The sequence below is a fragment of the Hypanus sabinus genome, chromosome 5 (assembly GCF_030144855.1).
Source record: "Hypanus sabinus isolate sHypSab1 chromosome 5, sHypSab1.hap1, whole genome shotgun sequence".
In the NCBI taxonomy this organism is placed as follows: Eukaryota; Metazoa; Chordata; class Chondrichthyes; order Myliobatiformes; family Dasyatidae; genus Hypanus; species Hypanus sabinus.
The window spans coordinates 148,414,405-148,438,593 of NC_082710.1; positions in this window are offsets into that span (position 1 = coordinate 148,414,405).

Here is a 24,189-nt window from a genome sequence, read left to right on the forward strand (position 1 = left end):
CCATGTAGATGTGCACAACGGTGGGGAGGCTTTACCCGTGATGGACTGGGCCGTTATCACTACTTTTTGTCGGATTTTCCATTCAAGAGCATCGGTGCTTCCTACAGGCATGAAGCTGCACACATCTCCACCAGACATTTTATCAATTTTTAGCTGTCGTGCCAAACCTTCACACATTCCCATGGAAGTAGAGGTGCTGCCGTGCTTTCTTTGTCATTGCACTTGCGTGCCGGGCCCAGGACAGCTCCTCCAGAATGATAACATAGTTGAACCTCTCCACGTCTGATGCCCCAATGAGGACTGGCTCATGGACCTCTGGTCTCCTCTTCCTAAAGTCTATTATCAGTTCTTTGGTCTTGTTGACATTGAGTAAGATGTTGTTGTTGTGATTCAGCCAAATTTTCATTCTCCCTCATATATGCTGATTTGTCATCACTTTTGATTTGACCTATGACAGTGGTGTCATCAGCAGACCTGAATATGGCATTGGAGCTGTGCTTAGCCTCACAGTCATAAGTATAAAGTGAGTAGAGCAGGGGGCTAAGCACACATCCCCGTGGTGTACCTGTACTGATGCAGATTGTGCAGGAGATGTTGTTGCCAATCCACACCAACTGGGGTCTGCAAGTGAGAAAATCGATGATCCAATTGCCATGCTGCATCTGATCCAGAGTAACAAGCAAAACCGCGAAGTTGAATTGTGACTTCAGGAAGCAGAAGTCAGGAGAACACACACCTGTCCTCATTGAGGGCTCAGTGGTGAAAAGGTAAGCAGTTTCACGTTCCATGGTGTCCAGTGATCTCTCTTGGGCCCAATACAAATAAGACACAGGAAGCTCTACTCTAGTGGTCACCAACCTTTTTAAACCCAAGATCCCCTACCTCAGCCTTAGTGAAAAGCAAGATAAACTAGTTACACACATGCCCACCGGGGCAGAAAAGACCGGAAGTAAAACCCTGTAACCTGGAAGTAGAAATAATGTATAAACACCAGGGGTACCCACCCTTTATTGCACAGCAGACCTATTTAACATTGGCAATATTCTTGCAGACCAGCCGACGGGGGTGGTGGGTTGGTGTTAAACACGACCAGAGTACACCGATACAGATTCCTTACGTCCCGTCTATTCCGCAGTTATGCAGCTCTCGGCACTTAGCTTCTGTCCTGCTTGCTCAAGTTTTTTTCCACTGAAAAATCTCAACATGTTTGTCTTTAAGTGTGGGGTGCTTGGACTCAAGGTGCCGAAGCCGTTTTGAGGGCTTCATTGCCTCGGAAGCCTCCCGGCCTGAATTGCAGCCTCCGTCCGCCCACCGCCAGGTGCCTTGGCCAGGTGTGGCTAGTTGTGGGTGGGGGGAGAGGACAATGTCATGGCAGGAGGTCCCCGTGCCGGGTCCATGGCAGTCGCAGTCTGGAGAGAGTGGCCGGCTGAGCGAGGAGTGCGACAGGGCACCGCCCTCCCCCCTTTTAGGATCTATCAGCCGATAAAAGTTTGTTTTAGTAGATCGCAGCAAGGTAGCTGCTCTGATACTTATGAAATCTTTAGCCCGAATTAGGTCATCTGCGAATATTTTAGCACTGGGTTTCCCACAAACATTTAGTGTGCAAAACAGGTTTAGAGGCGGCGCCAATCGGTCTGCGCTCCGGGCCGGTAGCAATGGCCATTCCCTCGGCCGCGCTCCATCCAGGCCAGTACCAATGGCACTTCCCGCTGGCCGCCCGAGGCCAAACAGTGATCCCTGCCACGAGGGTCTCACTGCGTTTAGGCGACTGATGACCTCGCATGGGTTCAAGTTCAAAAATGGGCCTGACAGGGAATGAGGAAAAGTGTAGCTGACTCATATTGTTTCCTTGCGGCCTGGTGGTTGGGGGCCACTGAATTACACTGTGTAGTGTGGGGGAGCTACACGCATGCGCACTGGGCAGAAAGAACGGAACTAAAACCCCGCAACCCAGAAAAAATCTCTCAACTGTATTTATGTATTTATTTTTCTTTTTCTTTTGTGATCTACTGGGAAAGTCTTGAAGATCGACCAGTCGACTGTGTTCGATGGGTTAGCGACCACTACTCTACTACACTGAAAGTTAGAGGAGATTTGATTAAGACTTTTGTAAATTTTCTACCGATGTATGGTAATGAGGATTCTGACTGGTTTACAGAGGCTACACTGTGCATGATTGATAAAGGCTGCATAGTGTTGTAGAGTCAGTCAGCTCCATCACAGGTACAACCGTTCAAACCATCAAGGACACCATCAAGACAAGGTACCTCAAGAAACTGGCATCCATCATTAAGGGCCCTCACCTTCCAGGACATGACCTCTTCTATTAATCTCCATTTACTAGAGCTTCACTTAGCTCTGCTTTATTTTTTAATTTAACATATGTTTATTCTTTCTTCCTTCTCTTCTAATATTTGTATATCTGTGACACTGTAATTTCTGTTGGGATCAATATTTTCTCATTAGTGCATCAGCGAGGAATGCATGAACTTGAAGACCCACACTCAACACCCTAAACAGCTTCTTCCCATCCGCCATCAGATTTCTGAATGATCAATGAAGCCATGAACACAACAGTGTTATTGCTCTTTGCACTGTTTATCTATCTCTCTATCCACTTAGTAACAGTAATTTCATGGTTGTAATGAGTAGAAGGCATGTTCTGGGTGGTGAGGGTCCTTAGTGATGGATGCTGCCTTTTTGAGTCATCTCCTTTAGAAGATCTCCTGCAAGGTGGGGAGGGTGGTGTTTATGATGTAGTTGGCTGAGTTGACAACCATCTATAGAAGTTTCTGATCTTGTGTAGAGGCCCCTCCACTCCAGGCAGATGAGATCAATATCAAAGGTCACCAGAAGAATGATTTGTTTTCTCTCTTCTTGCCCTTCCTCAAGTCAACAACCAGCTCTTTAGTTTCTCTGACTTTGAGTGAGAGGTGGCAGCTGTGGCATCACACATTCGGGTGAGTATCCTGCTCCAGTCAGCGCCCCAGCACCACCTATGAATTGTCCACCAAAGGTGTGTCTTTGGAAAACTGGAATTTGTGTGGGAGCTGTGAAAAGCCACAGAGTTCAGAATCAATCTGAAGAATGCAGAGGCAGAAGATCTAAGGGTTAATAGAAGAAACGTTTTAATTCTGAGGGGCTGGGATCTGAACATCCCCTCTGCAGTGAAGGGGTCCCTGGGTGAATCGGACAGTTGCAAAGGATGAGGAACGTTTCTGTTGAGGACAGATGCCTTTTCCAGGAAGGCTGAGATAATTTTTGGAGAAATAATGCTTGTGGAGAATCAAAACTGACCAAAACTAACCAATGTTTTTAACAAAGGACCCTGCTGGGGTAGGGCCGTTGAAACAGACAGTGAGGTGGAAGGACATCTTAATAAACTGGTGATAGAAACATAATTGTTTCTCAGTCACTCCACAATGCAGCAAAGGCACAACAGCACTGACAGCAGGGTCTGACGATGAGATCAATTCTGTCCCCAACAGTTACTGGAAAGTGCAACCTGCAGAATGTTGTCTTTCACTGGACTGATAAAATCAAACCTTATCACCCTCGCAAACTCTTGGGATAATGATTGGATACAAAGAGGGAAGATGGTGCAGGAAGTGGGAGGAACACAGAATCCAACCGATGGAGCAAACAACATTTTGCCTCCCATAGTTTCCTGGTGGCCACCCTGTGGACTGGGGGTACTTCCCTGACAAGCTGCAAGCTGCCAACAACGGGACATTTGACCAGGCTCTCCCTCTTCCTGATCTCAGCAAAGACCACAGATGATGCACGTTATCAGTCCCTAGACTCTGTATCAGCTAGGAAGGAATCCCAAAGGAATGTTTGGGTCAGCCTTTCTCCTGAGTTACCTCTCTCCTACACTCTGATTGTGAGCTTTTCAGGGTTTGGCGACAGGGATTGGAGAGTCATTGTGGGGTTGAGGTTGGGAGGCACTGGCCTAGTTCTGTGTGGAAAAGTCAGGAACGTCCTGGGGCTGCCAGCAAGTAGTTAGACCATAAGATTTAGGAGCAGAATTTGTTCATTCAGCCCATTGAGTCTGCTACTCCGTTATATCATGGTTGATTTTTTTTATCCCTTTCAACCTCATGCTTCCACTTCCTCCCCGTAAAATTGTTTCTGTGCAAGAGTGGGGTCCCATAGTTTCCTAGTGGCCACCCTGGGTACAGGGGGTACTTCCCTGACCTTCCAGTATTTACTCAAATTCTCTCTGTTCAAACCTGCTGAGGCCCAGGATGTGGTTCTGCTTTCATCATAACAGAGAGCTGCTTAACTGAAGGAGGGGGCAGGACTGGTGTGATCAGATGCTTATAAAGACCTTCAGCACTTCAGCAGCAAGTTAGACCGAGACTGGGGGCAAGAGAGAGCATGGCGTCCACAAAACTGGTACAGCTGAGCTGAGCTCACCAAAGTGATGCTTTAATCACTTGGTTCTTTCTGCCTGTCTAACAACTTGTTGATTTATTTTACAGAGATAGCTGGTGTGTTTAATCCTCCTTCACACATGGACATCGGAAAGTCATGGAGAAGATTTCCAGGTGAGAACAAAACCCCCCTCTCTCCATCTTGTTCCCAGCCTTCCTTTATGTCAACTCCTCTCCCATTTCCTCTCTCCAATTACTTAGTGCCCTTGGGAGACTTACATGGAAATTATTGATTTATTTATGAGATATAGCATGGAGTAAGCTCTTCCGGCCCTTTGATCTGCCTCTGATTTAAACACAGCCTGATCATGGGACAATTTACGGTGACCAATTAACCTACCAACCAGTACATCCTTGGATTGTGGGAGGAAACTGGAGCTCCCGGAGGAAACCCGTGCGGTCACAGAGAGCACGTAGAAACTCCTTACAGACAGCAGCAGGAGCTGAACCTGGGTCCCTGACACAGTAAAACACTGTGCACCACACCAGTCTGCTCTCCTTTATTAAGGAGCAAGCTTGGGGGAATACAGGGAAAGTTCACTAGTTCGACTCCTGGGGTTGAAGATTGGTTTTGTCAGGAGCAACTCAACAAATAGTTCTCAGGTGTAGAAGAAGCTTTGGGTTTTGGATACAGAAGACGTGGGGAACAATTCTTACCCCAATGGCACATCAGAATCAGAATGGAAGTTTTATTATCACCAACATATGCCATGAAATTTATTGTTTTGTGGCAGCAGGATATGCGAGGCAAATTATTACTATAAGATACAATTAGGGATATGTTAATCACCAATAAGTAGTGGAAAAAGAGAGCAAAATAGTGAGATAGTGTCATGGGTTTATGGACCATTCAGTAATCTGATGTTAGAAGGGAAGAACAGTTACAAAAACTTTGAGTGTGCATCTTCAGGCTCCTGTACTCCTCCACGATGGGAGTAATGAGATGAAGGAATGTCCCGAGTGTTGGGGGTTCTGATTGATGGATGCTGCCTTCCTGTCCGAATCCAGTCTCCACTCCAAACGAAGTGCTGTCCATCCGGGAGAGAGGAGAAGGAACTTTCTGAACCCCAGAGGGTATGACTCTCTGGAGTTCCCCACCTCAGGGAGATACAGAGGATCAGTCACTGGGTGTATTTCCAAACAGAAATCAAGCGATTTTGAGATTGTTGGAGGCTAAATGGAGACCCAATAGAAGTTTTTAAGCTAATGAGAAAGGGTGGAATTGCCAAATATGAGGGAGCATGCATGCATGAAAGGTAATGGGGAGGGAGTTTATGGGGGATGTGCAGGGCAGGTTTTGGCAGTGACAGTGGTGGAGGACAGGAATGTGCTGCCAGGGTTGGTGGTGGAGCAGATACGAGAGTGACGTTTCAAAAGAATCCGGTCAGATACACACATTCACAACAAATGGAGGATGTGGATCACGGTCAGACAGAAGAGATTTGACTAGCACAGATGATGGGCTGAAGGGCCTTTACCTGGGCTCTCCTGCACTCTGTCAAGACGGTGGAGGGGTATGGGGGTTGGTGCAGAAGGGTGTGATGAGGTGTGTGGTGACCCTGACTGTCTGATCGTGTTGTGAGATGCTCAGGATTACAGCCTCCCCACTGTGGATAATCGTCTCCCCCACTCACTCTCTTTTTGAACCTGCTGTCATGACCACTCTCCTCGAGGAACCAGTCCTTGACCCCTGACAATCCACCGGCCAGTCCCTCAACTCCATCTCTTGTCCACTGTGGAGCATCCTTCCAAACCTGTGCCTGCCTTCGATGGGAATTTGTTTAGAATCCGCCCGGCAGCTTCCTACCCTCTAAAACCTTGTGGGGCATCTCAGAGGCACAGATCAGGACCTGAGCAAAGGGTGACCACTTCTCTGTGGAGCCTGTAGCAGATCAGACCACTGTCCATCTCACTCCCTCAGCTGGGGTGACTGCCTTCACCTGATCCTCCCCCTCCCCACAACCACCCCCCACCCCAGCTCTCTACCTCACCCTGTAGCAGCATTGTTTCCTCTGGTGTTGTCCAGGTGCCTGTTCCTGCCCTCTCCCATGCCACACCTTCCCCCAGGCCCAGCTCAGTTGCCCATCCCTGCTCACTGTACAAACACCCCCACCCCTCTCCTGGAGCCCTGTGCTCTCTTTGAATTATCACCTGGGTCTGACATCCGGCACAGGGAGGCAGCCATTTCCACAGATCAGCTATCGTTCAGCCGCTCAACACCGTTCCCTGGACATACTTTCAGTATACAAGCTCTCTGGTCCTTCCTTCCAGTTTGTCCTGAACCATCCCCCTGACCGGGCATTGGCCTCAGCCGGGCATTTCATCCTGTGTCGTCAGTTGTTCCAGACAGAGGGTATGGGCTATGTGCTGGGCTACCAATTAATGCTGAAAGGTTGCCACCGGTCAGCACGAAGCGGTTGAAATGAATGGCCTGTTTCCATGTGGTACATTTCTGTGTTCACTCAGACAACCTAAGTCCACGCTGACACAGGATTTCCGTAGTCCATCACCATCACTCCCTTAGTTACCAGCTCATGGTTTCTGTCTCAGCCTCTCTTCCTGTCCCCTCTCTCCCCCTCTCAAAAACCCCATCACCTGGATACCACACATTGAAACCCCTATGATGTCCTTTCATCCCTAGAACCCCACTCCAGACCCTTCACCCCAAAAGCTTCACCCCCAGACCCTCATGCCAGATTCTTCATCTTCAGACACATCACACCCTGATCCCCCACTCTCAGACCCTTCACCCCCCCAGACCCTTCACTCCAACCCTCACCATCCATACCCTCCAGAACCATCACATCCCAGAACCCCCAATCTCACACCCTTTACCCCAGACCACCACCTTCAGCCACACTATGGAAGGGGCAGTGTACATCGGGTGAATGAGATTTGAATGCCCTCTCCATTTGACATTCTTTACTCTGCTACATCTTCAAGTTGAAAATTGACAGTGATTCCCGAAGCCGACACATCATCCTGAGCAGGACGAAGATCAGAAATGCTGCTGATGTAAACTGTATGAATGTGTTTTTGTTTTAGATGTCTGACTTCGAAACACCTGGAGAGCAGAATGTTTTGGAGTTTCTCCAGCAGGCAGTGAACAAACTGAGACCCGGGTCCTGTCTGTGGCCAAGTAAGTTGACTTACACAATAAGGTTTAACTGTAAAAAAAGAAGAAAATGCCAGTTTGTGGTGTTTGTAATGAGGAGAACAGAGTTAATGTTCCAGGTTAAAGATCTGACATCACAGCTAGGAAAAGTTCAAATAAAGCAAGTTAGAATAATCCTGACAAATGATCCCGGGCTGAGATATTTGTACAATGGTTAATCACCAGTGACGTGCTAGCTGACCGGAGGATAGTGAAAGTAATGATTTTATTTCAGAACGGTTGCAACCAAAGACCAGGGAAATATAGGCCAGTAAGTCTAACATCTGTGCAGTAGCTAGCAAGTTACTGGAGAAGATTCTGAGGGATAAGATACACAGACATTTGGAAAGACAGGAGTTGATTAGGTGTAGTCAGCATGGCTTTGTGCATAGACAATCATGTCTATGCACTTCCTGAATGCAAAGGGGGATGGATGGGGCTGAATTTGTCAGGCATGTTCAAGAAGGATTTCTGACACAGTATGTGGACCAGCTGATGAGAGGAGAGGCTATACTGGATCTAGTTCTGAGTAATGAACCTGGTCAGGTGACAGACCTCTTGGTGGGGGAGCATTTTGGTGAGACCACAACTCCCTTAGCTTCAGCATAACTATGGAAATGGATAAAATCAGACAAAATGGTAAAGTGCTTGACTGGGGAAGGGCTAACTTTGAAGGGATGAGGCAGGAACTAGCGAGAGTAAATTGGAAACAGATATTCAAAGGGGAAAGCGCGGAAGTACTGTGGGAGAAGTTTAGGGACCACTTGAGCTGGGTTCAGGATAGGTTTGTCCCGCTGAGGCAAGGAAAAAATGGTAGGAAAAGGGAACCGTGGCTGACGAAATATGTGAGGCAACTTGTCAAAAGGAAAAAGGAAGCATATGTTAGATATAAGAAGCAGGAAGTAGGAAGGCTTATGAGAAATATAGGGTAGCCAGGAAGGAGCTAAAGAAAGGACTTAGGAGAGCTCGTAGGGGGCAGCCTTGACATGTAGAATTAAGGAGAACCCCAAGGTGTTCTATGCATATGTGAAGAATAGGAGGATGATGAGAACGAAGATGGGACTGCTAATGAATAAAGAGGGCAGCATGTGCCTGGAGGCGGAGGAGTTGGGGAGGTCCTAAATTAATACTTTGCTTCAGTATTCACAAGTGAAAAGAATCTTGATCAGGATGAGGTTGAAGTAGAGCGGGCCTGTGTGCTGGACAATGTGGAGATTAAGGAAGAAGAAGTGCTGGATCTTCTGAAAAACATTAATATTGATAAGTCCCCAGGGCCGGATAAGATATACCTCAGGTTGTTGTGGGAATTCAGAGAAGAGATCGCAGGAGCATTAGCTATGATCTTTGAATCCTCTTTGGCTGCAGGGGAAGTGCCGGAGGACTGGAGAATGGCAAATGTAGTTCCCTTGTTTAAAAAAGGTAATAGGGAGAAGCCTGGGAACTATAGACCGGTGAGTCTTACGTCGGTGGTATGCAAACTACTGGAAAGGATTCTGATGGATAGGTTCTACGAGCATTTGGAGAAGTACAGTCTACTCATGGATAGTCAACATGACTTTGTGAAGGGAAGATTGAGCCTCACGAGCCTGATTGAGTTTTTTGAAGAGGTAACAAAAGAAATTGATGAGGCTAGGGCAGTGGATGTGGTCTACATGGACTTTAGCAAAGCATTTGACAAGGTCCCTCATGAGAGACTCATCCAGAAAGTCATGAGGCATGGGATAAATGGAACCTTGGCTGTTTGGATAAAAAATTGGCTTAAAGGAAGAAAGCAGAAGGTAGTTGTGGAAGGAAAGTATTCTGCCTGGAGGTCGGTGACTAGTGGAGTGCCACAGGGATCTGTCCTGGAACCCCTGCTATTTGTGATTTTTATAAATGACCTGGATGTAGAGGTGGAAGGATGGGTGAGTAAGTTTGTGGATGACACGAAGATTGGAGGAGTTGTGGATGGAGCTGTAGGTTGTCGATGGTTACAAGAGGATATAGACAGACTGTAGAGTTGGGCAGAAAAATGGCAGATAGAGTTTAATCCGGACAAGTGTGAGGTGATGCATTTTGGAAGGACAAACCAGAAGACTGAGTACAGGATTAATGGTCAGTTACTTAAGAGTGTGGATGAACAAAGGGACCTTGGGGTTCAAACCCATACATCCCTCAAGATTGCTTCATGGGTTGATAGGGTTGTCACATACCCCGTGACTGGGTTACCAAACCAGCAGAAATGGAATAATACATTGGAGTCTGGTAGCACTGTTACTGGAAGTGTTTATTAGTAAACTAAGTAATACAGTATCAAGATTGCAAATATACATATAAAACAGATTAGCAATGATAAATACAGAAATGTAGAAATAAGAATCAAAACCAAGCTCTATTAAAGTCTAGGGGTAAATGAGTAGTCTTAAGATAATGCAGAGTGTAACGTTCTCCTTCGCGTGTAACGAAACGCCGAATTAAACGTCGAGATAAACCACAGTCAATACGAACCAGATCGCAGTAAGATTAACCATTTACTGTTCACTCTTCACATTAACATATGGTGAAAACTGTTGATAAAACAATACAAGATTGATACAGTATTTGTTCCTTACTTAATATCACATTTCAATTGTAAATACTTGCAAAGGTGACTATAACTACATTACACTAAGGTGCAGTATACAGGGAGAGTTTACCTGCTCCATTGACTACTTTAAATACACTTCCATGCAAACTATCCGCAACTCTTTAACTAACGAAAGCATAAACATTATCGACCGTCGTTACTTCTAACAGGATCGGCATTAACATCTTAGTTCAATATATGGATTATCTATTAACTTACAGCGTTGCTCTCACTGTGATTTCTCATGCCTGCAAAACTGCTTCTGCTCAGGTGTGCCTCGTGGTAAGCCCCCACCCTCACGCTAATTTCAAACCGGTATTTTCCCACAAGACGCGGCGAAACCGGATGTGACGTCATCGCATGCCGATATATTTTACATGGAATGAATATACTTTAAACACTTCTAATTCTAACTAGAAAATACTATCGAATGAATTACTAAGCAAAAATATTATAAACTAAATAACTGTCGTAAAGACAGCACACAGAGCGTTCAGTTCAGTTCAGTTTGGGTTGAGGTAGTTGCTGTTGTAATGTTGGAGAGAGAGAGAGAGATGAGCAGCTGCAGCAGGCAAACCTTCAGTTGTCTTCTTGTTTTGTTGTGCTGTTGTGGTCACCAACTGTGACCCCTCCGTTCCCGGCCAGACCATTCTTCAATGGTGGGCTTGTCACCCAGGTGAGGGTGGACACACACACAAGCCCTCACCGACCTGCCTTCACACACTGTGAGCCTCTGATCGATCCTCCAAGCCCCCACCATCCTCTGGGTGCACAATGCTCTTTCAGTGTCCAGTGGTGTGTCTGCCTGTGTCTCAGCAGACTCATCTTTGATCTCCCCTACTGGAGTACCAGTCATCCATCAACTGACCATGTCCGTGTCCATCAAACTGGGCCACTCCTTGCTGTGTCAGCAGGGATCCACACAAACAGGCCAAATGTCCTTGGCATTAAAGTCAACATTTAGTGAAGAAGCCATAATACTAAATCATCCATGAGCCATAACTTTAAATCCTTGTCTCTCTCTCTCTCTCTCTCTCTCTCCCTCTCTCTCTCTCTCTCTCTCTCTCTCTTGTTAGCAGCATAGTTCACAGGGGGTGGGGAGGGCCAACTCTGGACCTCATCTCCATCTAGTTATCTCCTCGCACATAACAGGGTAGTTAAGAAGGCCTATGGGTTGCTAGGCTTCATTAACAAGGGGATTGAGTTCAATAGTAGAGATGTCATGTTGCAACTCTACAAATCTCTGGTAGGACCGCACTTAGAGTATTGTGTTCAATTCTGGTCACCTCATTATCGGAAGGATCTGGAAGCTATGGAGAGGGTGCAGAGGAGATTTACCAGGATGTTGCCTGGATTGGAGAACAAGTCTTATGAGGCAAGGTTACCAGAGCTGGGACTTTTCTCTTTGGAGTGTAGAGGGGACTTGATAGAGGTCTACAAGATTATAAGAGGCATAGATAGGGTGGATAGGCAGTACCTGTTTCCCAGGGCACCAATAGCAAACACCAGAGGGCATATGTACAAAATTAAAGGAGGGAAGTTTAGGGGAGACTTCAGGGGTAAGTTTTTTACACAGAGGTTTGTAAATGCCTGGAATGACTTGCCAGGGATGGTGGTGGAGGTTAAAACATTAGGGGTATTTAAGAGCCTCTTGGACAGGCACATGGATGAAAGAAAAATGGAGGGTTATGGGGTAGTGTGGGTTTAGTACTTTTTTTTAGGATTATATGGGTCGGCACAACATGGAGGGCTGAAGGGTCTGTACTGTGCCGTAGTGTTCTATGGTTCTATGGTAATTCCATTTTCCGGCCTTCTTCCAGTAACCTTTGATGCCATGTCCAGTCATGAACCTATCAATCTCTGCCTTAAATGCACCCAACGACCTGGCCTCCACAGCTGCACGTGGCAACAAATTCCACAAATTCACCGCCGTTTGTCTAAAGAAATTTCTCCACATTTCTGCTTTGAAAGGGTGCCCCTCTATCCTGAAGCTGTGCCCTCTGGTCCTAGACTCTCTCACAATGGGAAACATCCTTACCACATCTACCCTGTCTATGCCTTTCAACATTCAAAAGGTTTCAATGAGATACCCTCCTCGTCCTTCTGAATTCCAGTGAGTACAGACCCATGGCTATCAAACGTTCTTCATATGATAACACTTTCATTTCTGGAATCATCCTTGTGAACCTCCTCTGGACCCTCTCCAATGCCAGCACAACTTTTCTAAGTTGAGAAACCCAAAACTGTTCACAATGCTCAAGGTGAGGCCTCACCAGTGTCTTATAAGGCCTCAGCACCATAACCTTGCTTTGTATTCTAGAGCTCTTGAAATGAATGTCAACATGGCATTTGCCTTCCTCACCACCAACTCTACCTGCAAGTTAATCTTCAAGGTGTTCTGCTCAAGGACTCCCAAATCCCTTTGCATCTCAAATTTTGGAGTTCCTCCCCGTTCAGAAAATAGTCTGCACATTTATTTCTACTATCAAAGTGCATGACCATGCATTTTCCAACATTATATTTCATTTGCCACTCTCTTGCCCATTCTCCTAATCTTTCCAAGTCCTTCTGCATCCTATCTGTTTCCTGAACACCACCTCCCCCTTCACCTTTCCTTGCATCATCTGCAAACTTGGCAACAAAGCCATTTGTTCCATCATCTAAATCATTGATATTTAGCATAAAAAGAAGTGGTCCCAACACCGACCACTGCGGAACAGTACTAGTCACTGGCGAATGTAATTTCTATGAACTTAGTAAGGCTGATTTGGAAGGTTAGGTTGCATAAATCCAGGGAGTATTGACTAAACGTTTACATAATTGGCTTGATGGTATAAAGCAGAGTGAGGCTAGAAGATTGGTTGTCGAACTGGAGCCCCATGTCTAGTGGTGTACCTCAGAGGTCGGTCTGTGCTCATTGTTGTTTATCATCTATATAAACAACTGTTGATATAGATCTGTGCCAAACCATTTAAGCTGCCCTTGGACCACAGCCCTCAATATCTCTACCTTCCATGTACCTATTCAAACTTCTTAAACATTGAAATTGAGCTCGCATGAGCCACTTGTACTGGCAGCTCAATCCACACTTTTACCATCCTCTGAGTGAAGATGAAAACAGGAGATGAGATGTTATGTTGAAGTTATCTAAGACATTGGTGAGGCCTAATTTGGAGTATTGTGTTCTCCTTAAACATTTCACCTTCCCCCCTTAACCCATGACCCACCCAACTGTAGTAGAAAAAGTCTGCTTGCATTTATCCTGTCTGAACCCCTCATAAAATTCTGTATACCTCTACCAAATTTCCCCTCAGTCTTCTACATTCCAAGGAATAAAGTCCTAACCTAATCTATCTTTCCTTGTAACTCAGGTCCTCCAGACCTTGCAATATCCTTGTAAATTTTCTCTGCACATTTTCAACCTTATTTATATCTTTCCTGTAGGTAAATGAGCAAAATTGCACATGATATTCCAAATCAGGCCTCACCAATGTCTTCAACAACTTCCACATAATGTCCGATCTCCTGTTCTCAATAACTTGATTTATGAAGAACTCTCTTTACAACCCTCTCTACCTGTGCCGCCACCTTCAGTGAATTATGTACTGTACTTCCAGAACACTTCCTTTGACCACATTCCTCAGAGCCCGACCATTCTCTATGTGAGACCTACCCTGGTTGGTCTGACTGAAGTGCAACACCTCACACTTGGCTGCATTAAACTCTGGGGAGGTTGCAGAGGAGATTCACCAGGTGATTGGTGATTAGTCACTAATTGTCAGAGAAATGTAAGGGTGGCTAAGTGCTAGATCCCACAAAAGATTAGTGTGACCATCTATGTGTGAAGACACAGGAAATGGCCATGGTTTTTAATATTTACCATTAGCTTTTACTGTGCAGAAAATGCTGGATACTAAATAAATGTTGGAAATGAGTGACATTGTACAACCAACCAGGGAGGAGGCATTGGCAGCCTTACAGATCATTAAGGAGGATAATTCCCAGGACCTGATCAAGTACATCCTGGGCCTTGTGGGAAGATGGAGAAGAATTAGTCCTTTGCAGTTCCCCTGTGGAGATATATTTGAATCATCTTTAGCCACAGCTGAAGATTTCAAAGTCAGGAGGGTGGCTAATGTAACTTTATTTAAGAAGGGCAGCAAAGACAAGCCAAGAAACTATAGACCAGTAAGTCTTGTCATCAGCATTGGATAAGTTACTGGAGGGGATTCTGAATGACAGGATCTTGTTTTGATATCCAAATGAGTTTGGATAGACAAGATAGACTAATCATGTGCAGTCGGCCCAGTTTTGTGTGCAGGAAATCATGTCTCACAAATGTCTTGTGTTTTGATGAATGACGAGAATGGGGTACTGGATGTTGTCTATATGGACCTTAGCAAGGCCATTGACATGATTTCTCATGACAGGCTGGTTGGGAAGGATAGATCACATGGGATCCAGGAGGAGATAGCTGATTGGATTAATAATTAGCTCGGAGGTAGTAGCAGAGGGTGATGTTTCTCAGAGTGGAGGCCTGTGGCTAGTGGTGTATCACAGGGGTCAGTGCTTGGACCTTTCTGGCTTGGTGAGTGAGTCTGCAGATGATACTACAGTAGGTGATGTCATAGTCTCTGAAACAGATTATGGAAAGTTACAGGAGGATCTGAATAGCTGGGTATGTGGGTTGAAGATTGAAAATCCAGACAGATGAGAGGTATTGCATTTTGGGGATCAAACCAGGGTAGGACTTATACAGTGAACAGTGGGGCATTGAGAAGTGTCGTAGAGCAGAGAGACCTAGGGGTGGAAATGCCAGGTTCACTGAAAGCAGCGTCACAAGTAGATTTGTTGATGAAGAAGGCATTCAGTAAGCTGCCACTCATCAGCAATATGGAGAGAAAAAATCAGGTATGAGCTCAGTCTAGCCAGGAATATAAAAGGGGAATGCAAAAGCTTTTTTACCTATGTGAAGAGAAAGAAGATAGTTAAGAACAATGTTGGCCCCTTGAAGAATGAATTGGGAGAAATTGTTATGGCAACAGAATCTAATGCGTACTTTAGATCTGTCTTCACCAGGGAGGACACAAGCAATCTCCCAGCTGCATGGATGGGCCAGGGTCATAAGGTATCAGAGGAATTGAAACAGATTGACATTAGGAAAGAAACTGTGATGAGTAGACTGATAGGACTGAAGGCTAATAAATCCCCAGGTCCAGATGGTCTGCATCCGAGGGTTCTAAAAGAGGTGGCTCAGGAAATTGCGGATGCATTGGTAATCATTATCCAATGTTCCTTAGATTCAGGATCAGTTCCTGAAGATTGGAGAGTGGCTAATGTTATCCCACTTTTCAAGAAGGGAGGGAAGGAGAAAACGGAGAACGTTAGCCGAACGTCAGTCGTGGGGAAGATGCTTGAGTCCATTATTAAGGACGAAATAGTGGCATATCTTGATGGCAGTAGGAGTAGGCCGAACCAGCATGGATTTACCAAGGGCAAATCATGCTTGACTAACCTGTTGGAGTTTTTTGAGGGTGTAACAAGGATGTTAGACGAGGGTAGGCCAGTGGATGTAGTGTACCTAGATTTTCAGAAGGCATTCGATAAGGTGCCACATAGGAGATTGGTGAGTAAAATCAGAGCTCATGGCATTGGGGGCAGGGTTTCAACATGGATAGAAAACTGGTTGGCAGATAGAAAGCAAAGGGTAGCAGTGAATGGGTGTTTCTCAGACTGGCTGGAGGTGACTAGTGGGGTACCACAGGGCTCTGTATTGGGACCACAGCTCTTTACGATTTATGTCAACGATTTAGATGAGGCCATTGAAAACTATATCAGCAAGTTTGCTGACAATACTAAACTGGGTGGCAGTGTGACATGCGAAGAGGACATTAGGAGAATACAGGGAGATTTGGATAGGCTGGGTGAGTGGGCAGATACTTGACAAATGTCATTCAATGTGAATAAATGTGAAGTTATCCACTTTGGAAGCAGGAACAAGAGGGCAGAGTATTGTCTGAACGGTGTAGAGTTAGGTAAGGGAGAAATGCAAAGAGACCTAGGAGTCCTAGTTCATCAGTCAATGAAGGTGAATGAGCAAGTGCAACAGGCAGTGAAGAGGGCAAATGGAATGTTGGCCTTTATTACAAGGGGAATTGAGTACAAGAGCAAGGATGTCCTTTTGCATTTGTACAGGGCCCTGGTGAGGCCACACCTGGAATATTGTGTACAGCTTTGGTCTCCAGGTTTAAGGAAGGACATTCTGGCAATTGAGGAAGTGCAGCGTAGATTCACTAGGTTGATTCCTGGGATGGCAGGGCTGTCTTATGCAGAGAGATTGGAGAGATTGGGCTTGTACACGCTGGAATTGAGGAGATTGAGAGGGGATCTGATTGAAACATTTAAGATAATTAAAGGATTTGATAGGATTGAGGCAGGAAATATGTTCCAGATGTTGGGAGAGTCCAGTACCAGAGGGCATGGATTGAGAATAAGAGGTCAGTTATTTAAAACAGAGTTGAGGAAGAGCTTCTCCTCTCAGAGAGTTGTGGAGGTGTGGAATGCACTGCCTCGGAAGACGGTGGAGGCCAATTCTCTGGATGCTTTCAAGAAGGAGCTGGATAGATATCTGATGGATAGGGGAATCAAGGGATATGGGGACAAGGCAGGGACTGGGTATTGATAGTGAATGATCAGCCATGATCTCAGAATGGTGGTGCAGACTCGAGGGGCCGAATGGTCTACTTCTGCACCTATTGTCTATTGTCTATTGTTTATTGAGACAGGGAGACACACAAGCATTGGCCAGCAACAGATGAGAACTGGAACGTTGTCTTTGTTAAAGCATCTGAAAGCACAAAACTGGAAATACGCCTCCCGGGAGTAGGAGACGACCACTCAGGCCATCCAGCCTGACCTGTGGGTTGTGCTGAGCCCAACCTCAGAAAACATGGTCCCAGACCTTCACCGTTACACTCTGTAAGGATATTGTACCCTTTTGTCAGCTTTCCTCCTCCCAAGCACAGGCTCAATGAGCTAATGTCTCCTCACACAACACAATCCCCACCCCATCCAAGATATCAACGTTGTGATCCATTGCTGCATTCATGTTACTCCAGGCCCATCCCTTCTTATGCTGAGCAACCAAACTGTACACAATTTCCCCACAGACTGTCCCTGTACATCAATCTTCATGATCGTTGTGTAAGACAATAGGTGCAGAAGTAGGCCATTCAGCCCTTCTAGCCAGCACTGCCATTCACTGTGATCATGGCTGATCATACACAATCAGTACCCCGTTCCTGTCCTCTCTCCATATCCTTTGACCCTACTATCTATAAGAGCTCTATCTAACTTTCTCTTGAATGCATCCAGAGACTTGGCCTCCACTGCCTTCTGGGGCAGAGCATTCCACATATCCACCACTCTCTGGGTGAAAAAGTTTTTCTGCATCTCAGTTCTAAATGGCCTACCCCTTGTTCTTAAACTGTGGCCTCTAGTTCTGGACTCACCCATCAGCGGGAGCATGCTTCCTGCCTTCAGCGTGTCCAATACCTTAATAATCTTATATGTCTCAATCAGATCCCCTCTCATCCTTCTAAATTCCAGTGTATTCAAGCCCATTTGCTCCAATCTTTCAATTTATGACAGTCCCGCCATTCCGGGAATTAACCTTGTGAACCTACGCTGCATTCCCTCAATACCAAGAATGTCCTTCCTCAAAGATGGAGACCAAAACTACACACAATACTCCAGGTGGGGTCTCACCAGGGCCTGTACAGCTGCAGAAGGACCTCTTTACTCCTATACTCAATTCCTCTTGTTATAAGGGCCAGCATGCCATTAGCTTTCTTCACTGCCTGCTGTACCTGCATGTTTGCTTTCATTGACTGATGTACAAGAACACCTAGATCTCATTGTACTTCCCCTTTTCCTAACTTGACTCCATTTAGATAGTAATCTGCCTTCCTGTTCTTGCCACCAACGTGGATAACCTCACATTTATCCACATTAAACTGCATCTGCCACACATTTGCCTACTCATCCAACCTGTCCAAGGTGACAAGGTTGCTGTGAATACCGACAAATTACCACCTGTTAATAAAAAAGCTCTTTTGGGTTTTTGTCTCCTGAAGTGACTTCCCACATTATATTCCAACCCCCATGCTGTTACTGTTCCCAGTCTGTTCTCTTCACCCTGAAGTCTCTCTGCATCCTCCTCATAGCTCCCACTGATATCTGACGTATTCGGAACATGACCATATCCTGTGGCGAGCATCCACACCTCTCTTCTAACACACCACCATCCATGTGTAATCCATGAATTACGTACAGATGATGATCCCGCAAAGGTTACTCTAATGACTGTAATTTCACTGGCTGATGTAGCTGACTGCTGAATTTGTGAATGCAAAATTAAAGGCATTTTTTTGGATCAAATATTCTGTTGTGTTCTTTGACTTTCATGATTTTCACAATTTGCTGTTAATTTGATCAGATACATAAGTAATGCCCTCTGATCTATGACTTGCTGTAAACCTCACTCGATCTCCCAATTTCTTAATTCAGTGGTTGGTAAGTTGATGTAGAAGATCCTGAGAGGTAGGATTTATGAACATTTGAAGAGGTATAATATGATTAGGAGTAGTCAGCAAGGCTTTGTGCAGTCGTGCCTTACGAGCCTGATAGAATTTTTTTGAGGATGTGACTAAACACATTGATGGAGGAAGAGTAGTAGATGTTGTGTATATGGATTTCAGGAAGGCATTTGATAAGGTACCCCATGAGAGGCTTATTGGCAAAGTAAGGAAGCATGGGATCCAAGGGGACATTGCTTTGTGGATCCAGAACTGGCTTGCCCACAGAAGGCAAAGAAAGGTTGTAGATGGATCATATTCTGCATGGAGGTCAGTCACCAGTGGTGTGCCTCAGGGATCTGTTCTGGGACCCTTACCCTTTGTGATCTTTATGAATGACCTGGATCAGGAAGTTGAGAGATGGGTTAGTAAGTTTGCTGATGACACGAAGGTTGGAGCTGCTGTTGATAGTGCGGAGGGTTGTCAGAGGTTATAGCTGGACATTGATAGGATGCCAAACTGGGCTGAGAAGTGGCAGATAGAATTCAACCCAGGTAAGTGTGAAGTGGTTCAGTTTGGTAGGTCAAATATGATGGCAGAATATATTATTAATGGTAAGACTCTTGGCAGCATGGAGGATCAGAGGGATCTTGGGGTCTGAGTACATAGGACGATCAAAGCAGCTGTGCAGGTTGACTGTGATTAAGAAGGCATACGGTGTATTGGTCTTCATCAATCGTGGAACTGAATTTAGGAGCCGAGAGGTAATGTTGCAGCTATATAGGACCCTGGTCAAAGCCCACTTGGAGTTCTGTGCTCACTTCTGGTTGTCTCACTACAGGAAGGATGTGGAAGCCATAGAAAGAGTGCAGAGGAGATTTACAAGAATGTTGCCTGGATTGGAGAGCATGCCTTATGAAAACAGGTTGAGTAAACTCGGCCTTTACTCCTTGGAGCGATGGAGGATGAGAGGTGACCTGATAGAGGTGTATAAGATGATCAGAGCGTTGTTCGTGTGGATAGTCAGAGGCTTTTTTCCCAGGGCTGAAATGGTTGCCACAAGAGAACACAGGTTTTAGGTGCTGGGGAGTAGGTACAGAGGAGATGTCAGGGGTAAGTTTTTTACTCAGAGAGTGGTGAGTGCATGGAATGGGCTGCCGGCAATGGTGGTGGAGGTGGATATGATAGGGTCTTTTAAGAGACTTTTGGATGGTTAGATGGAGCTTAAAAAAATAGAGGGCTATGGGTAAGCCTAGTAATTTCTAAGGTAGGGATATGTTCGGTACAACTTTGTGGGCTGAAGGTCCTGTATTGTGCTGTAGGTTTTCTATGTTTCTATGCAGATTCAGTGATTGAGTTGAGACACTTTGGCCTGGATCTCCCATTGATTTGTCAGCTACCTGAGGTTGTCACTCTCCTGTCCTTAAACAACACCACCTGTTCTGTGGCAAAATCTCCCTCTGGAAGACCATCTTACTGCAGCTCCTGGGGGAGGGACCTTACAGGGTTCCATTAATATTTTTTCCTTTCTCTTCTCAATGGAAAACCCTGCAAATATCCCCATGTTAACAGATTTAACAGAGGAGCTACTTTCGGAAAATGGGAAGAAAGCTGTAAAATCCCAAATCATAAGGGTTAAAGAGTCTGAAAAATTCTCAGAGCTGAACACTAAATCACCCGAACCGAATGGTCTGCACCCTATAGGTGTGAACGGACAGGGCTGCAGAGACACTGGAGACATTGGTTGAATTCTTTCAGAACTCACTAAGTTCTGCAAAGCTTCCACAAGCTGGAAAACAGCCAGTGTGACCACCTTGTTCCCTCATGTGGGAGCGCCGAGATACAGGTGTCACTGTGGAATGGTCAGGGGCCACTATGAGGAAGAGGGAAGTTATACTTTTCCTGGTGTACAGAGTGTTTCAGAACACTTTCACTCAGAGATGGTGGGAACAGTTTCTCTCCAGAGTGAGCCTGCAACTTCAAGGTCCGATATCTGAGCTGTCGAGTCCTCCCTTAATTTGCATATTGATACATTAACTCTACTGCTCCTTCTCATCCTCTTCCACTTTCCATCTCCACCCTCCCGCCCCAACACCCCTCTCGATCCACATCCCCACACCCATCTGCAGTGCCGATTTCCCTTCTCTGCTCAGTTCTGCCATTTGAAAGTACAGTACTTACAGTAAACCACCCACCCTTCTGCACCTCAATAATATTTCCAGAGCCCCTCAATTCAACACACTCATTGCTCCTACATAACCACTGCCACTCTGCCCCTCCCATCCTCATAAGACCAGAAGTGGAATTAGGATGTTCAGCCCATCGAGTCCATTCTGCCATTCCAGCATAGCTGATCCAGGATCCCACTCAACCTCATACACCTGCCTTCTCACCATACTATCAACCTCAGCCTTAAATATACCCAGACCTGGCCTCCTCTGCAGTCTGTGGTCGAGCATTCGACAGATTCACTACTCTCTAGCTAAAAATATTTCTCCTTACATCTGTTGAAAAGGGTCGCCCCTCAATTTTGAGGCTGTGCCCTCTAATTCTGGGTAGCCCCACCACAGGAAACATCCTCTCCACATGCACCTTATCTATTCCTTTCAACATTCGGTAGGCTTCAATAAGATCAGCCTGCATTCTTCCAAATTCCTGTGAGTACAGGCCCAAAGCTGCCAAATGCTCCTCATATGTTAACCCTTCATTCCAGAAACATCCTCGTGAACCTCCTCTGGACTCTCCAATGACAACACATCCTTTCTAAGAAGTGAGGCCCAAAACTATACTTGGCTATACTCCAAGTGCAGCCTGACCTTTTATAAGGGTTCAGCATTATCTCGTTGCTTTTATATTCAATTCCCCTTGAAATAAATGTCAACATTGAATTTCCCTCCTTTACCACAGACACAACCTGTAAATTAACCTTCTGGGAGTCTTGCATGAGGACTCCCAAGTACCTCTGCACCTTTGATGTATGGACCTTCACCCCATTTAAATAATAGTCCACACTATTGTTCCTTTTACCAAAATGCAAATTCATACATTTCCCAACACTGTGTTCCATCTGCCAGTTTTTGCCCATTCTTCCAATTTGTCTAAGTCCTGCTGCAATCGCATTGCTTCCTCAGCACTACCTGTCCTTCCACCTATCTTCGTATCATTCGCAAACCTTGCCACAAAGTCATCAATTCCATTATCCAAAACATTGACAAACAATGTGAAAAGTAGCTTTCCAAATACTGACCCCTGAGAAGCACCGCTAGTCACTGGCAACCAACCAGAAAAGTCTCCCTTTATTCCCACTCGCTGCTTCCTACCTGTCAGGCACCCCTCTATCTGTTCCAGTATCTCTCCTGTCATGCCATAGGATTTTATCTTGTTAAGCAGCCCCACGTGTGGCACTTTATCAAATGCCTTCTGCAAATCCAAGTAAATGACATCCACTGCCTCTACTTTGTCCACCCTGCTTGTTATTTCCTTAAACACCTCTAACAGATTTGTCAGGCAAGATTTCCCTTCAGAGGAACCATGCTGACTTTGACTTATTTTATTGTTATTCTCTAAGTACCTTGAAACCTTATCCTTAATAATAGACTCCAACATTTTCCCAACCACTGAGGTTAGGATAACTGGCCAGTAATTTCCTTTCTTTTGCTTCCCTCCCTTCTTAAAGAGTGAGGTGACATCTGCAATTTTCCAGTCCTCCAGGACCATGCCAGAATCAAGTGATTCCTGGAAGATCATGACCAATGCATCCATTATCTCTTTAGCCACCTGTCTCAGGACTCTGCGATGTCGTCCATCTGGCCCAGGTGACTTATCCACCTTAAACCTTTGAGACTGCCAAGCTCTCTTCTCTTTGTAATAGCAATGGCACTCACTCCTGCTCCCTGACACTCACGGACCTCTGACACACTGCTAGCGTCTTTCATAGTGAAGACAGATGCAAAGTACCGATTAAATTCGTCTACCATTTCTCACCAGCATCATTTTCCAGTGGTCCAAAATCAACTCCAATGTCCTTTTAACTCTTTATATGACTGAAAAAACTTTTGGCAGACTGCTTTATATTATTGGCTAATTTGTCTTCAGTTTTCATCTTTTCCATTCTTACAACTTTTTTAGTCGCCTTTTCTTAGATTTTGAAAGCTTCCCAATCATCCAACTTCCCACTCACTTTTGCTACTTTATATGCCATTTTCTAGGCTTTCATGCAGTCCTTAACTTCACCGTTGCCGATCCCTGCCATGTGAGAACTTCTTCCTCTGTGGGACATATCAATCCTGTGCCTTGTGATTATTCCCAGAAACTTCAGCCATGTCTGCTCTGCCATCATTCCTGCCAGTATCCTCCTCCAATCCAGCTGGGTAAGCTCCTCTCTCATGCCCCTGGAATTCTCTTTATTCCATTGAGATACTGATACATGTGAGTTAGGCCTCCCTCTCAAATTGCAGTATGGATTCAAGCATATTATGATCACTGCCTTCTAATGGTTCCTTCCCATTAAGCTCCCTAATATGATCTGGGCTATTACACATCACCCAATCTAAGATATCCCTTCCCTGAGTAGGCTCAACCACAAGCTGTTCTAAATTGCCATCTTGTGGGCATGCAACAAATTCCTCCTCTTGCAATCTGACACCAACCTGATTTTCCCATTCCCCTTGCATATTGAAGTCCCCCATTACCATTATTACATGCCTTTTCCAGTCCCTTTGTAATCTCAACCCCACATCTTAGCTACTATTTGGAGGACTACATATAATTCCCATATATTATTCTACCCTCACAGTTTCTTAACTCCACCCACGAAGATTCAATGTTCTCTGTCCTGATGTCATTTCTTTCTAAAGATGTAATTCCATCCCTTACCAACAGAGCCACACCATTGCTTATGACTTTCTGCCTGTCCTTTTGATACAAAGAATATTCTTTGACATTAAGCTCCCAACTTTGGCCATCTTTCAGCCACAACTCAGTGATGCCCACAACGTCAAATGCTCAATCTGTAATTATGCCACGAGTTCATCCGCCTTATTGCGAATGCTATGCACATTTAAATACAACATCTTCAGTCCTGCTTCTTTGCCTTTTTGAATTTTGCCTCTGTGGTACAATCTAACTCTTTGCTCAGACTTCATTTGAACCCAACCATTGGCTTGTCCTTCCTTACATTCATGTTACGCCCATCATCTACTTGTAAACCTGCTGGCTCATCCTCAGCTCTGTCATACTGGTTCCTATTGCCCTGCCATATTAGTTTAAACCACTCCCAACACCTACCAGCAAGAATCCCCCTCTGATTCAAGTGCAGCCTCTCCCTTTTGTGGAGGTCCCATTTGCCTCCTTCTCCAATTCTTCAGACATTTGTCTGCCACCTCATTCTATTCCCATCGTCACTGTCGCGTGGCACAG